The following is a 15,251-nucleotide window of genomic DNA, read 5'->3' on the forward strand; positions in this document are numbered from 1 at the left end:
TGGTGATTTGTAGCTATCTCAATCCCAGATCTTGCTACAGCCTCTGTGTGTGTTTGTGTTTTCTGGATATTCTCTATGGACTTTAAGGTTTTGAATGCATTTTAGCCGGACCCCTTTTGTTTTCTGCTGGCAAACGCTAATTGGTTCCACCTGGAGTCAAATACTCCACACATTCGAGTTTTCTAGGAAGAAAGCTTCAGAAACCCGAGAAAACATGATATTTCTTTCTGTAAACATGACATTGGATATATTTGCCAAACAGGAAGATTGTGCTTTTCTCCAAAACCACTTTCACGGTCATTTTTTGGTTAAATTTCACCCGAAATCCACAACAATTTGTCCAGATACTCCTGGATGAAAACAAAACTATCTGGTGATTTGTAGCTATCTCAATCCCAGATCTTGCTACAGCCTCTGTGTGTGTTTGTGTTTTCTGGATATTCTCTATGGACTTTAAGGTTTTGAATGCATTTTAGCAGGACCCTTTTTGTTTTCTGCTGGCAAACGCTAATTGGTTCCACCTGGAGTCAAATCCTCCACACATTCGAGTTTTCTAGGAAGAAAGCTTCAGAAACCTGAGAAAACATGATATTTCTTTCTGTAAACATGACATTGGATACATTTGCCGAACAGGAAGATTGTGCTTTTCTCCAAAACCACTTTCACGGTCATTTTTGGTTAAATTTCACCCAAAATCCACAACAATTTGTCCAGATACTCCTGGATGAAAACAAAACTATCTGGTGATTTGTATCTATCTCAATCCCAGATCTTGCTACAGCCTCTGTGTGTGTTTGTGTTTTCTGGATATTCTCTATGGACTTTAAGGTTTTGAATGCATTTTAGCATGACCCTTTTTGTTTTCTGCTGGCAAACGCTAATTGGTTCCACTTCTAGACAAATACTCCACACATTCGAGTTTTCTAGGAAGAAAGCTTCAGAAACCTGAGAAAACATGATATTTCTTTCTGTAAACATGACATTGGATACATTTCCCGAACAGGAAGATTGTGCTTTTCTCCAAAACCACTTTCACGGTCATTTTTTGGTTAAATTTCACTTCAAAACTACAACAATTTGTCCAGATACTCCTGGATGAAAACAAAACTATCTGGTGATTTGTAGCTATCTCAATCCCAGATCTTGCTACAGCCTCTGTGTGTGTTTGTGTTTTCTGGATATTCTCTATGGACTTTAAGGTTTTGAATGCATTTTAGCAGGACCCTTTTTGTTTTCTGCTGGTAAACGCTAATTGGTTCCACCTGGAGTCAAACACTCCACACATTCGAGTTTTCTAGGAAGAAAGCTCCAGAAACCTGAGAAAACATGATATTTCTTTCTGTAAACATGACATTGGATACATTTGCCAAACAGGAAGATTGTGCTTTTCTCCAAAACCACTTTCACGGTGATTTTTGGTTAAATTTCACCCGAAATCCACAACAATTTGTCCAGATACTCATGGATGAAAACAAAACTATCTGGTGATTTGTAGCTATCTCAGTCCCAGATCTTGCTATAGCCTCTGTGTGTGTTTGTGTTTTCTAGATATTCTCTATGGACTTTAAGGTTTTGAATGCATTTTAGCAGGACCCTTTTTGTTTTCTGCTGGCAAACGCTAATTGGTTCCACCTGGAGTCAAACACTCCACACATTCGAGTTTTCTAGGAAGAAAGCTTCAGAAACCTGAGAAAACATGATATTTCTTTCTGTAAACATGACATTGGATACATTTGCCGAACAGGAAGATTGTGCTTTTCTCCAAAACCACTTTCACAGTCATTTTTTGGTTAAATTTCACTTCAAAACTACAACAATTTGTGCAGATACTCCTGGATGAAAACAAAACTATCTGGTGATTTGTAGCTTTCTCAATCCCAGTTCTTGCTACAGCCTCTGTGTGTGTTTGTGTTTTCTGGATATTCTCTATGGACTTTAAGGTTTTGAATGCATTTTAGCAGGACCCTTTTTGTTTTCTGCTGGCAAACGCTAATTGGTTCCACCTGGCCTCAAATCCTCCACACATTTTAGTTTGCTAGGAAGAAAGCTTCAGAAACCTGAGAAAACATGATATTTCTTTCTGTAAACATGACATTGGATACATTTGCTGAACAGGAAGATTGTGCTTTTCTCCAAAACCACTTTCACGGTGATTTTTGGTTAAATTTCACCCAAAATCCACAACAATTTGTCCAGATACTCCTGGAGCAAAACAAAACTATCTGGTGATTTGTAGCTATCTCAATCCCAGATCTTGCAACAGCCTCTGTGTGTGTTTGTGTTTTCTGGATATTCTCTATGGACTTTAAGGTTTTGTATGCATTTTAGCAGGACCCTTTTCGTTTTCTGCTGGCAAACGCTAATTGCTTCCACCTGGAGTCCAATACTCCACACATTCGAGTTTTCAAGGAAGAAAGCTTCAGAAACCTGAGAAAACATGATATTTCTTTCTGTAAACATGACATTGGATACATTTGCCGAACAGGAAGATTGTGATTTTCTCCAAAACCACTTTCACGGTGATTTTTGTTTAAATTTCACCCGAAATCCACAACAATTTGTCCAGATACTCCTGGATGAAAACAAAACTATCTGGTGATTTGTAGCTATCTCAATCCCAGATCTTGCTACAGCCTCTGTGTGTGTTTGTGTTTTCTGGATATTCTCTATGGACTTTTAGGTTTTGAATGCATTTTAGCAGGACCCTTTTTGTTTTCTGCTGGCAAACGCTAATTGGTTCCACCTGGAGTCAAACACTCCACACATTCGAGTTTTCTAGGAAGAAAGCTTCAGAAACCTGAGAAAACATGGTATTTCTTTCTGTAAACATGACATTGGATACATTTGCCGAACAGGAAGATTGTGCTTTTCTCCAAAACCACTTTCACGGTCATTTTTTGGTTAAATTTCACCCAAAATCCACAACAATTTGTCCAGATACTCCTGGAGCAAAACAAAACTATCTGGTGATTTGTAGCTATCTCAATCCCAGATCTTGCTACAGCCTCTGTGTGTGTTTGTGTTTTCTGGATATTCTCTATGGACTTTAAGGTTTTGAATGCATTTTAGCAGGACCCTTTTTGTTTTCGGCTAGCAAACACTAATTGGTTCCACCTGGAGTCAAACACTCCACACATTCGAGTTTTCTAGGAAGAAAGCTTCAGAAACCTGAGAAAACATGATATTTCTTTCTGTAAACATGACATTGGATACATTTGCCGAACAGGAAGATTGTGCTTTTCTCCAAAACCACTTTCACGGTGATTTTTGGTTACATTTCACCCGAAATCCACAACAATTTGTCCAGATACTCCTGGAAGAAAACAAAACTATCTGGTGTGTTGCGGCTATCTCAATCCCAGATCTTGCTACAGCCTCTGTGTGTGTTTGTGTTTTCTTTTTATTCTCTATGGAGTTTAAGGTTTTGAATGCATTTCAGGAGGACCCTTTTTGTTTTCTGCTGGCAAACGCTAATTGGTTCCACCTGGCGTCAAACACTCCACACATTCAAGTTTTCTAGGAGGAAAGCTTCAGAAACCTGAGAAAACATGATATTTCTTTCTGTAAACATGACATTGGATACATTTGCTGAACAGGAAGATTGTGCTTTTCTCCAAAACCACTTTCACGGTGATTTTTGGTTACATTTCACCCGAAATCCACAACAATTTGTCCAGATACTCCTGGAAGAAAACAAAACTATCTGGTGATTTGTAGCTTTCTCAATCCCAGTTCTTGCTACAGCCTCTGTGTGTGTTTGTGTTTTCTGGATATTCTCTATGGACTTTAAGGTTTTGAATGCATTTTAGCAGGACCCTTTTTGTTTTCTGCTGGCAAACGCTAATTGGTTCCACCTGGCCTCAAATCCTCCACACATTTTAGTTTGCTAGGAAGAAAGCTTCAGAAACCTGAGAAAACATGATATTTCTTTCTGTAAACATGACATTGGATACATTTGCTGAACAGGAAGATTGTGCTTTTCTCCAAAACCACTTTCACGGTGATTTTTGGTTAAATTTCACCCAAAATCCACAACAATTTGTCCAGATACTCCTGGAGCAAAACAAAACTATCTGGTGATTTGTAGCTATCTCAATCCCAGATCTTGCAACAGCCTCTGTGTGTGTTTGTGTTTTCTGGATATTCTCTATGGACTTTAAGGTTTTGTATGCATTTTAGCAGGACCCTTTTCGTTTTCTGCTGGCAAACGCTAATTGGTTCCACCTGGAGTCCAATACTCCACACATTCGAGTTTTCTAGGAAGAAAGCTTCAGAAACCTGAGAAAACATGATATTCCTTTCTGCAAACATGACATTGGATGCATTTGCCGAACTGGAAGATTGTGCTTTTCTCCAAAACCACTTTCACGATCATTTTTTGGTTAAATTTCACCCGAAATCCACAACAATTTGTCCAGATACTCCTGGATGAAAACAAAACTATCTGGTGATTTGTAGCTATCTCAATCCCAGATCTTGCTACAGCCTCTGTGTGTGTTTGTGTTTTCTGGATATTCTCTATGGACTTTAATGTTTTGAATGCATTTGAGCAGGACCCTTTTTGTTTTCGGCTGGCAAACACTAATTGGTTCCACCTGGAGTCAAACACTCCACATATTCGAGTTTTCTAGGAAGAAAGCTTCAGAAACCTGAGAAAACATGATATTTCTTTCTGTAAACATGACATTGGATACATTTGCCGAACAGGAAGATTGTGCTTTTCTCCAAAACCACTTTCACGGTCATTTTTGGTTAAATTTCACCCGAAATCCACAACAATTTGTCCAGATACTCCTGGAGCAAAACAAAACTATCTGGTGATTTGTAGCTATCTCAATCCCAGATCTTGCTACAGCCTCTGTGTGTGTTTGTGTTTTCTGGATATTCTCTATGGACTTTAAGGTTTTGTATGCATTTTAGCAGGACCCTTTTCGTTTTCTGCTGGCAAACGCTAATTGGTTCCACCTGGAGTCCAATACTCCACACATTCGAGTTTTCAAGGAAGAAAGCTTCAGAAACCTGAGAAAACATGATATTCCTTTCTGCAAACATGACATTGGATGCATTTGCCGAACTGGAAGATTGTGCTTTTCTCCAAAACCACTTTCACGGTCATTTTTTGGTTAAATTTCACCCGAAATCCACAACAATTTGTCCAGATACTCCTGGATGAAAACAAAAATATCTGGTGATTTGTAGCTTTCTCAATCCCAGTTCTTGCTACAGCCTCTGTGTGTGTTTGTGTTTTCTGGATATTCTCTATGGACTTTAAGGTTTTGAATGCATTTTAGCAGGACCCTTTTTGTTTTCTGCTGGCAAACGCTAATTGCTTCCACCTGGCCTCAAATCCTCCACACATTCGACTTTGCTAGGAAGAAAGCTTCAGAAACCTGAGAAAACATGATATTTCTTTCTGTAAACATGACATTGGATACATTTGCTGAACAGGAAGATTGTGCTTTTCTCCAAAACCACTTTCACGGTGATTTTTGGTTAAATTTCACCCGAAATCCACAACAATTTGTCCAGATACTCCTGGATGAAAACAAAACTATCTGGTGATTTGTAGCTATCTCAATCCCAGATCTTGCTACAGCCTCTCTGTGTGTTTGTGTTTTCTGGATATTCTCTATGGACTTTAAGGTTTTGAATGCATTTTAGCAGGACCCTTTTTGTTTTCTGCTGGCAAACACTAATTGGTTCCACCTGGAGTCAAACACTCCACACATTCGAGTTTGCTAGGAAGAAAGCTTCAGAAACCTGAGAAAACATGATATTTCTTTCTGTAAACATGACATTGGATACATTTGCCGAACAGGAAGATTGTGCTTTTCTCCAAAACCACTTTCACGGTGATTATTGGTTAAATTTCACCCGAAATCCACAACAATTTGTCCAGATACTCCTGGATGAAAGCAAAACTATCTTGTGATTTGTAGCTTTCTCAATTCCAGATCTTGCTACAGCCTCTGTGTGTGTTTGTGTTTTCTGGATATTCTCTATGGACTTTAAGGTTTTGAATTCATTTGAGCAGGACCCTTTTTGTTTTCTGCTGGCAAACGCTAATTGGTTCCACCTGGAGTCAAACACTCCACACATTCGAGTTTTCTAGGAAGAAAGCTTCAGAAACCTGAGAAAACATGATATTCCTTTCTGCAAACATGACATTGGATGCATTTGCCGAACAGGAAGATAGTGCTTTTCTCCAAAACCACTTTCTCGGCCATTTTTTGGTTAAATTTCACCCGAAATCCACAACAATTTGTCCAGATACTCCTGGATGAAAACAAAACTATCTGGTGATTTGTAGCTATCTCAATCCCAGATCTTGCTACAGCCTCTGTGTGTGTTTGTGTTTTCTGGATATTCTCTATGGACTTTTAGGTTTTGAATGCATTTTAGCAGGACCCTTTTTGTTTTCTGCTGGCAAACGCTAATTGGTTCCACCTGGAGTCAAACACTCCACACATTCGAATTTTCTAGGAAGAAAGCTTCAGAAACCTGAGAAAACATGGTATTTCTTTCTGTAAACATGACATTGGATACATTTGCCGAACAGGAAGATTGTGCTTTTCTCCAAAACCACTTTCACGGTCATTTTTTGGTTAAATTTCACCCAAAATCCACAACAATTTGTCCAGATACTCCTGGAGCAAAACAAAACTATCTGGTGATTTGTAGCTATCTCAATCCCAGATCTTGCTACAGCCTCTGTGTGTGTTTGTGTTTTCTGGATATTCTCTATGGACTTTAAGGTTTTGAATGCATTTTAGCAGGACCCTTTTTGTTTTCGGCTAGCAAACACTAATTGGTTCCACCTGGAGTCAAACACTCCACACATTCGAGTTTTCTAGGAAGAAAGCTTCAGAAACCTGAGAAAACATGATATTTCTTTCTGTAAACATGACATTGGATACATTTGCCGAACAGGAAGATTGTGCTTTTCTCCAAAACCACTTTTACGGTGATTTTTGGTTACATTTCACCCGAAATCCACAACAATTTGTCCAGATACTCCTGGAAGAAAACAAAACTATCTGGTGTGTTGTGGCTATCTCAATCCCAGATCTTGCTACAGCCTCTGTGTGTGTTTGTGTTTTCTTTTTATTCTCTATGGAGTTTAAGGTTTTGAATGCATTTCAGGAGGACCCTTTTTGTTTTCTGCTGGCAAACGCTAATTGGTTCCACCTGGCGTCAAACACTCCACACATTCAAGTTTTCTAGGAGGAAAGCTTCAGAAACCTGAGAAAACATGATATTTCTTTCTGTAAACATGACATTGGATACATTGGCCGAACAGGAAGATTGTGCTTTTCTCCAAACCCACTTTCACGGTCATTTTTTGGTTAAATTTCACTTCAAAACTACAACAATCTGTCCAGATACTCCTGGATGAAAACAAAACTATCTGGTGATTTGTAGCTTTCTCAATCCCAGATCTTGCTACAGCCTCTGTGTGTGTTTGTGTTTTCTGGATATTCTCTATGGACTTTAAGGTTTTGAATGCATTTTAGCAGGAAGCTTTTTGTTTTCTGCTGGCAAACGCTAATTGGTTCCACCTGGAGTCAAACACTCCACACATTCAAGTTTTCTAGGAAGAAAGCTTCAGAAACCTGAGCAAACATGATATTTCTCTCTAGAAACATGACATTGGATATATTTGCCGAACAGGAAGATTGTGATTTTCTCCAAAACCACTTTCACGGTGATTTTTGGTTGAATTTCACCCAAAATCCACAACAATTTGTCCAGATACTCCTGGATGAAAACAAAACTATCTGGTGATTTGTAGCTATCTCAATCCCAGATCTTGCTACAGCCTCTGTGTGTGTTTGTGTTTTCTGGATATTCTCTATGGACTTTAAGGTTTTGTATGCATTTTAGCAGGACCCTTTTTGTTTTCTGCTGGCAAACGCTAATTAGTTCCACCTGGAGTCAAATACTCCACACATTCGAGTTTTCTAGGAAGAAAGCTTCAGAAACCTGAGAAAACATGATATTTCTTTCTGTAAACATGACATTGGATACATTTGCCGAACAGGAAGATTGTGCTTTTCTCCAAAACCACTTTCACGGTGATTTTTGTTTAAATTTCACCCGAAATCCACAACAATTTGTCCAGATACTCCTGGATGACAACAAAACCATCTGGTGATTTGTAGCTATCTCAATCCCAGATCTTGCTACAGCCTCAGTGTGTGTTTGTGTTTTCTGGATATTCTCTATGGACTTTTAGGTTTTGAATGCATTTTAGCAGGACGCTTTCTGTTTTCTGCTGGCAAACGCTAATTGATTCCACCTGGAGTCAAACACTCCACACATTCGAGTTTGCTAGGAAGAAAGCTTCAGAAACCTGAGAAAACATGATAATTCTTTCTGTAAACATGACATTGGATACATTTGCCGAACAGGAAGATTGTGCTTTTCTCCAAAACCACTTTCACGGTGATTTTTTGGTTAAATTTCACCCAAAATCCAAAACAATTTGTCCAGATACACCTGGAGGAAATCAAAACTGTCTGGTGATTTGTAGCTATCTCAATCCCAGATCTTGCTACAGCCTCTGTGTGTGTTTGTGTTTTCTGGATATTCTCTATGGACTTTAAGGTTTTGAATGCATTTTAGCAGGACCCTTTTTGTTTTCTGCTGGCAAACGCTAATTGGTTCCACCTGGAGTCAAATCCTCCTCACATTCGAGTTGGTAGGAAAAAAGCTTCAGAAACCTGAGAAAACATGATATTTCTTTCTGTAAACATGACATTGGATACATTTGCCGAACAGGAAGATTGTGCTTTTCTCCAAAACCACTTTCACGGTGATTTTTTGGTGAAATTTCACTTCAAAACTACAACAATTTGTCCAGACACTCCTGGATGAAAACAAAACTATCTGGTGATTTGTAGCTATCTCAATCCCAGATCTTGCTACAGCCTCTGTGTGTGTTTGTGTTTTCTGGATATTCTCTTTGGACTTTGAGGTTTTGAATGCATTTTAGCAGGACCCTTTTCGTTTTCTGCTGGCAAACGCTAATTGGTTCCACCTGGAGTCCAATACTCCACACATTCGAGTTTTCAAGGAAGAAAGCTTCAGAAACCTGAGAAAACATGATATTCCTTTCTGCAAACATGACATTGGATGCATTTGCCGAACTGGAAGATTGTGCTTTTCTCCAAAACCACTTTCACGGTCATTTTTTGGTTAAATTTCACCCGAAATCCACAACAATTTGTCCAGATACTCCTGGATGAAAACAAAAATATCTGGTGATTTGTAGCTTTCTCAATCCCAGTTCTTGCTACAGCCTCTGTGTGTGTTTGTGTTTTCTGGATATTCTCTATGGACTTTAAGGTTTTGAATGCATTTTAGCAGGACCCTTTTTGTTTTCTGCTGGCAAACGCTAATTGCTTCCACCTGGCCTCAAATCCTCCACACATTCGACTTTGCTAGGAAGAAAGCTTCAGAAACCTGAGAAAACATGATATTTCTTTCTGTAAACATGACATTGGATACATTTGCTGAACAGGAAGATTGTGCTTTTCTCCAAAACCACTTTCACGGTGATTTTTGGTTAAATTTCACCCGAAATCCACAACAATTTGTCCAGATACTCCTGGATGAAAACAAAACTATCTGGTGATTTGTAGCTATCTCAATCCCAGATCTTGCTACAGCCTCTCTGTGTGTTTGTGTTTTCTGGATATTCTCTATGGACTTTAAGGTTTTGAATGCATTTTAGCAGGACCCTTTTTGTTTTCTGCTGGCAAACACTAATTGGTTCCACCTGGAGTCAAACACTCCACACATTCGAGTTTGCTAGGAAGAAAGCTTCAGAAACCTGAGAAAACATGATATTTCTTTCTGTAAACATGACATTGGATACATTTGCCGAACAGGAAGATTGTGCTTTTCTCCAAAACCACTTTCACGGTGATTATTGGTTAAATTTCACCCGAAATCCACAACAATTTGTCCAGATACTCCTGGATGAAAGCAAAACTATCTTGTGATTTGTAGCTTTCTCAATTCCAGATCTTGCTACAGCCTCTGTGTGTGTTTGTGTTTTCTGGATATTCTCTATGGACTTTAAGGTTTTGAATTCATTTGAGCAGGACCCTTTTTGTTTTCTGCTGGCAAACGCTAATTGGTTCCACCTGGAGTCAAACACTCCACACATTCGAGTTTTCTAGGAAGAAAGCTTCAGAAACCTGAGAAAACATGATATTCCTTTCTGCAAACATGACATTGGATGCATTTGCCGAACAGGAAGATAGTGCTTTTCTCCAAAACCACTTTCTCGGCCATTTTTTGGTTAAATTTCACCCGAAATCCACAACAATTTGTCCAGATACTCCTGGATGAAAACAAAACTATCTGGTGATTTGTAGCTATCTCAATCCCAGATCTTGCTACAGCCTCTGTGTGTGTTTGTGTTTTCTGGATATTCTCTATGGACTTTTAGGTTTTGAATGCATTTTAGCAGGACCCTTTTTGTTTTCTGCTGGCAAACGCTAATTGGTTCCACCTGGAGTCAAACACTCCACACATTCGAATTTTCTAGGAAGAAAGCTTCAGAAACCTGAGAAAACATGGTATTTCTTTCTGTAAACATGACATTGGATACATTTGCCGAACAGGAAGATTGTGCTTTTCTCCAAAACCACTTTCACGGTCATTTTTTGGTTAAATTTCACCCAAAATCCACAACAATTTGTCCAGATACTCCTGGAGCAAAACAAAACTATCTGGTGATTTGTAGCTATCTCAATCCCAGATCTTGCTACAGCCTCTGTGTGTGTTTGTGTTTTCTGGATATTCTCTATGGACTTTAAGGTTTTGAATGCATTTTAGCAGGACCCTTTTTGTTTTCGGCTAGCAAACACTAATTGGTTCCACCTGGAGTCAAACACTCCACACATTCGAGTTTTCTAGGAAGAAAGCTTCAGAAACCTGAGAAAACATGATATTTCTTTCTGTAAACATGACATTGGATACATTTGCCGAACAGGAAGATTGTGCTTTTCTCCAAAACCACTTTTACGGTGATTTTTGGTTACATTTCACCCGAAATCCACAACAATTTGTCCAGATACTCCTGGAAGAAAACAAAACTATCTGGTGTGTTGTGGCTATCTCAATCCCAGATCTTGCTACAGCCTCTGTGTGTGTTTGTGTTTTCTTTTTATTCTCTATGGAGTTTAAGGTTTTGAATGCATTTCAGGAGGACCCTTTTTGTTTTCTGCTGGCAAACGCTAATTGGTTCCACCTGGCGTCAAACACTCCACACATTCAAGTTTTCTAGGAGGAAAGCTTCAGAAACCTGAGAAAACATGATATTTCTTTCTGTAAACATGACATTGGATACATTGGCCGAACAGGAAGATTGTGCTTTTCTCCAAACCCACTTTCACGGTCATTTTTTGGTTAAATTTCATTTCAAAACTACAACAATCTGTCCAGATACTCCTGGATGAAAACAAAACTATCTGGTGATTTGTAGCTTTCTCAATCCCAGATCTTGCTACAGCCTCTGTGTGTGTTTGTGTTTTCTGGATATTCTCTATGGACTTTAAGGTTTTGAATGCATTTTAGCAGGAAGCTTTTTGTTTTCTGCTGGCAAACGCTAATTGGTTCCACCTGGAGTCAAACACTCCACACATTCAAGTTTTCTAGGAAGAAAGCTTCAGAAACCTGAGCAAACATGATATTTCTCTCTAGAAACATGACATTGGATATATTTGCCGAACAGGAAGATTGTGATTTTCTCCAAAACCACTTTCACGGTGATTTTTGGTTGAATTTCACCCAAAATCCACAACAATTTGTCCAGATACTCCTGGATGAAAACAAAACTATCTGGTGATTTGTAGCTATCTCAATCCCAGATCTTGCTACAGCCTCTGTGTGTGTTTGTGTTTTCTGGATATTCTCTATGGACTTTAAGGTTTTGTATGCATTTTAGCAGGACCCTTTTTGTTTTCTGCTGGCAAACGCTAATTAGTTCCACCTGGAGTCAAATACTCCACACATTCGAGTTTTCTAGGAAGAAAGCTTCAGAAACCTGAGAAAACATGATATTTCTTTCTGTAAACATGACATTGGATACATTTGCCGAACAGGAAGATTGTGCTTTTCTCCAAAACCACTTTCACGGTGATTTTTGTTTAAATTTCACCCGAAATCCACAACAATTTGTCCAGATACTCCTGGATGACAACAAAACCATCTGGTGATTTGTAGCTATCTCAATCCCAGATCTTGCTACAGCCTCAGTGTGTGTTTGTGTTTTCTGGATATTCTCTATGGACTTTTAGGTTTTGAATGCATTTTAGCAGGACGCTTTCTGTTTTCTGCTGGCAAACGCTAATTGATTCCACCTGGAGTCAAACACTCCACACATTCGAGTTTGCTAGGAAGAAAGCTTCAGAAACCTGAGAAAACATGATAATTCTTTCTGTAAACATGACATTGGATACATTTGCCGAACAGGAAGATTGTGCTTTTCTCCAAAACCACTTTCACGGTGATTTTTTGGTTAAATTTCACCCAAAATCCAAAACAATTTGTCCAGATACACCTGGAGGAAATCAAAACTGTCTGGTGATTTGTAGCTATCTCAATCCCAGATCTTGCTACAGCCTCTGTGTGTGTTTGTGTTTTCTGGATATTCTCTATGGACTTTAAGGTTTTGAATGCATTTTAGCAGGACCCTTTTTGTTTTCTGCTGGCAAACGCTAATTGGTTCCACCTGGAGTCAAATCCTCCTCACATTCGAGTTGGTAGGAAAAAAGCTTCAGAAACCTGAGAAAACATGATATTTCTTTCTGTAAACATGACATTGGATACATTTGCCGAACAGGAAGATTGTGCTTTTCTCCAAAACCACTTTCACGGTGATTTTTTGGTGAAATTTCACTTCAAAACTACAACAATTTGTCCAGACACTCCTGGATGAAAACAAAACTATCTGGTGATTTGTAGCTATCTCAATCCCAGATCTTGCTACAGCCTCTGTGTGTGTTTGTGTTTTCTGGATATTCTCTTTGGACTTTGAGGTTTTGAATGCATTTTAGCAGGACCCTTTTTGTTTTCTGCTGGCAAACGCTGATTGGTTACACCTGCAGTCAAATACTCCACACATCCGAGTTTTCTAGGAAGAAAGCTTCAATAACCTGAGAAAACATGATATTTCTTTCTGTAAACATGACATTGGATGCATTTGCCGAACAGGAAGATTGTGCTTTTCTCCAAAACCACTTTCACGGTGATTTTTGGTTAAATTTCACCCAAAATAAACAACAATTTGTCCAGATACTCCTGGATGAAAACAAAACTATCTGGTGATTTTTAGCTATCTCAATTCCAGATCTTGCTACAGCCTCTGTGTGTGTTTGTGTTTTCTGGATATTCTCTATGGACTTTAAGGTTTTGAATGCATTTTAGCAGGACCCTTTTTGTTTTCTGCTGGCAAACGCTAATTGGTTCCACCTGGAGTCAAATACTCCACACATTCGAGTTTTCTAGGAAGAAAGCTCCAGAAAGATGAGAATACATGATATTTCTTTCTGTAATCATGACATTGGATGCATTTGCTGAACAGGAAGATTGTGCTTTTCTCCAAAACCACTTTCACGGTGATTTTTGGTTAAATTTCACCAGAAATAAACAACAGTTTGTCCAGATACTCCTGGAGGAAAACAAAACTGTCTGGTGATTTGTAGCTATCTCAATCCCAGATCTTGCTACAGCCTCTGTGTGTGTTTGTGTTTTCTGGATATTCTCTATGGACTTTAAGGTTTTGAATGCATTTTAGCCGGACCCCTTTGTTTTCTGCTGGCAAACGCTAATTGGTTCCACCTGGAGTCAAATACTCCACACATTCGAGTTTTCTAGGAAGAAAGCTTCAGAAACCCGAGAAAACATGATATTTCTTTCTGTAAACATGACATTGGATATATTTGCCAAACAGGAAGATTGTGCTTTTCTCCAAAACCACTTTCACGGTCATTTTTTGGTTAAATTTCACCCGAAATCCACAACAATTTGTCCAGATACTCCTGGATGAAAACAAAACTATCTGGTGATTTGTAGCTATCTCAATCCCAGATCTTGCTACAGCCTCTGTGTGTGTTTGTGTTTTCTGGATATTCTCTATGGACTTTTAGGTTTTGAATGCATTTTAGCAGGACGCTTTTTGTTTTCTGCTGGCAAACGCTAATTGGTTCCACCTGGAGTCAAATCCTCCACACATTCGAGTTTTCTAGGAAGAAAGCTTCAGAAACCTGAGAAAACATGATATTTCTTTCTGTAAACATGACATTGGATACATTTGCCGAACAGGAAGATTGTGCTTTTCTCCAAAACCACTTTCACGGTCATTTTTGGTTAAATTTCACCCAAAATCCACAACAATTTGTCCAGATACTCCTGGATGAAAACAAAACTATCTGGTGATTTGTACCTATCTCAATCCCAGATCTTGCTACAGCCTCTGTGTGTGTTTGTGTTTTCTGGATATTCTCTATGGACTTTAAGGTTTTGAATGCATTTTAGCAGGACCCTTTTTGTTTTCTGCTGGCAAACGCTAATTGGTTCCACTTCTAGACAAATACTCCACACATTCGAGTTTTCTAGGAAGAAAGCTTCAGAAACCTGAGAAAACATGATATTTCTTTCTGTAAACATGACATTGGATACATTTGCCGAACAGGAAGATTGTGCTTTTCTCCAAAACCACTTTCACGGTCATTTTTTGGTTAAATTTCACTTCAAAACTACAACAATTTGTGCAGATACTCCTGGATGAAAACAAAACTATCTGGTGATTTGTAGCTATCTCAATCCCAGATCTTGCTACAGCCTCTGTGTGTGTTTGTGTTTTCTGGATATTCTCTATGGACTTTAAGGTTTTGAATGCATTTTAGCAGGACCCTTTTTGTTTTCTGCTGGTAAACGCTAATTGGTTCCACCTGGAGTCAAACACTCCACACATTCGAGTTTTCTAGGAAGAAAGCTCCAGAAACCTGAGAAAACATGATATTTCTTTCTGTAAACATGACATTGGATACATTTGCCAAACAGGAAGATTGTGCTTTTCTCCAAAACCACTTTCACGGTGATTTTTGGTTAAATTTCACCCGAAATCCACAACAATTTGTCCAGATACTCCTGGAGGAAAACAAAACTATCTGGTGATTTGTAGCTATCTCAGTCCCAGATCTTGCTACAGCCTCTGTGTGTGTTTGTGTTTTCTA

This window comes from Oryctolagus cuniculus, chromosome 16 (genome assembly GCF_051225735.1).
Source record: "Oryctolagus cuniculus isolate XC-2025 breed Fujian yellow rabbit chromosome 16, ASM5122573v1, whole genome shotgun sequence".
In the NCBI taxonomy this organism is placed as follows: domain Eukaryota; kingdom Metazoa; phylum Chordata; class Mammalia; order Lagomorpha; family Leporidae; genus Oryctolagus; species Oryctolagus cuniculus.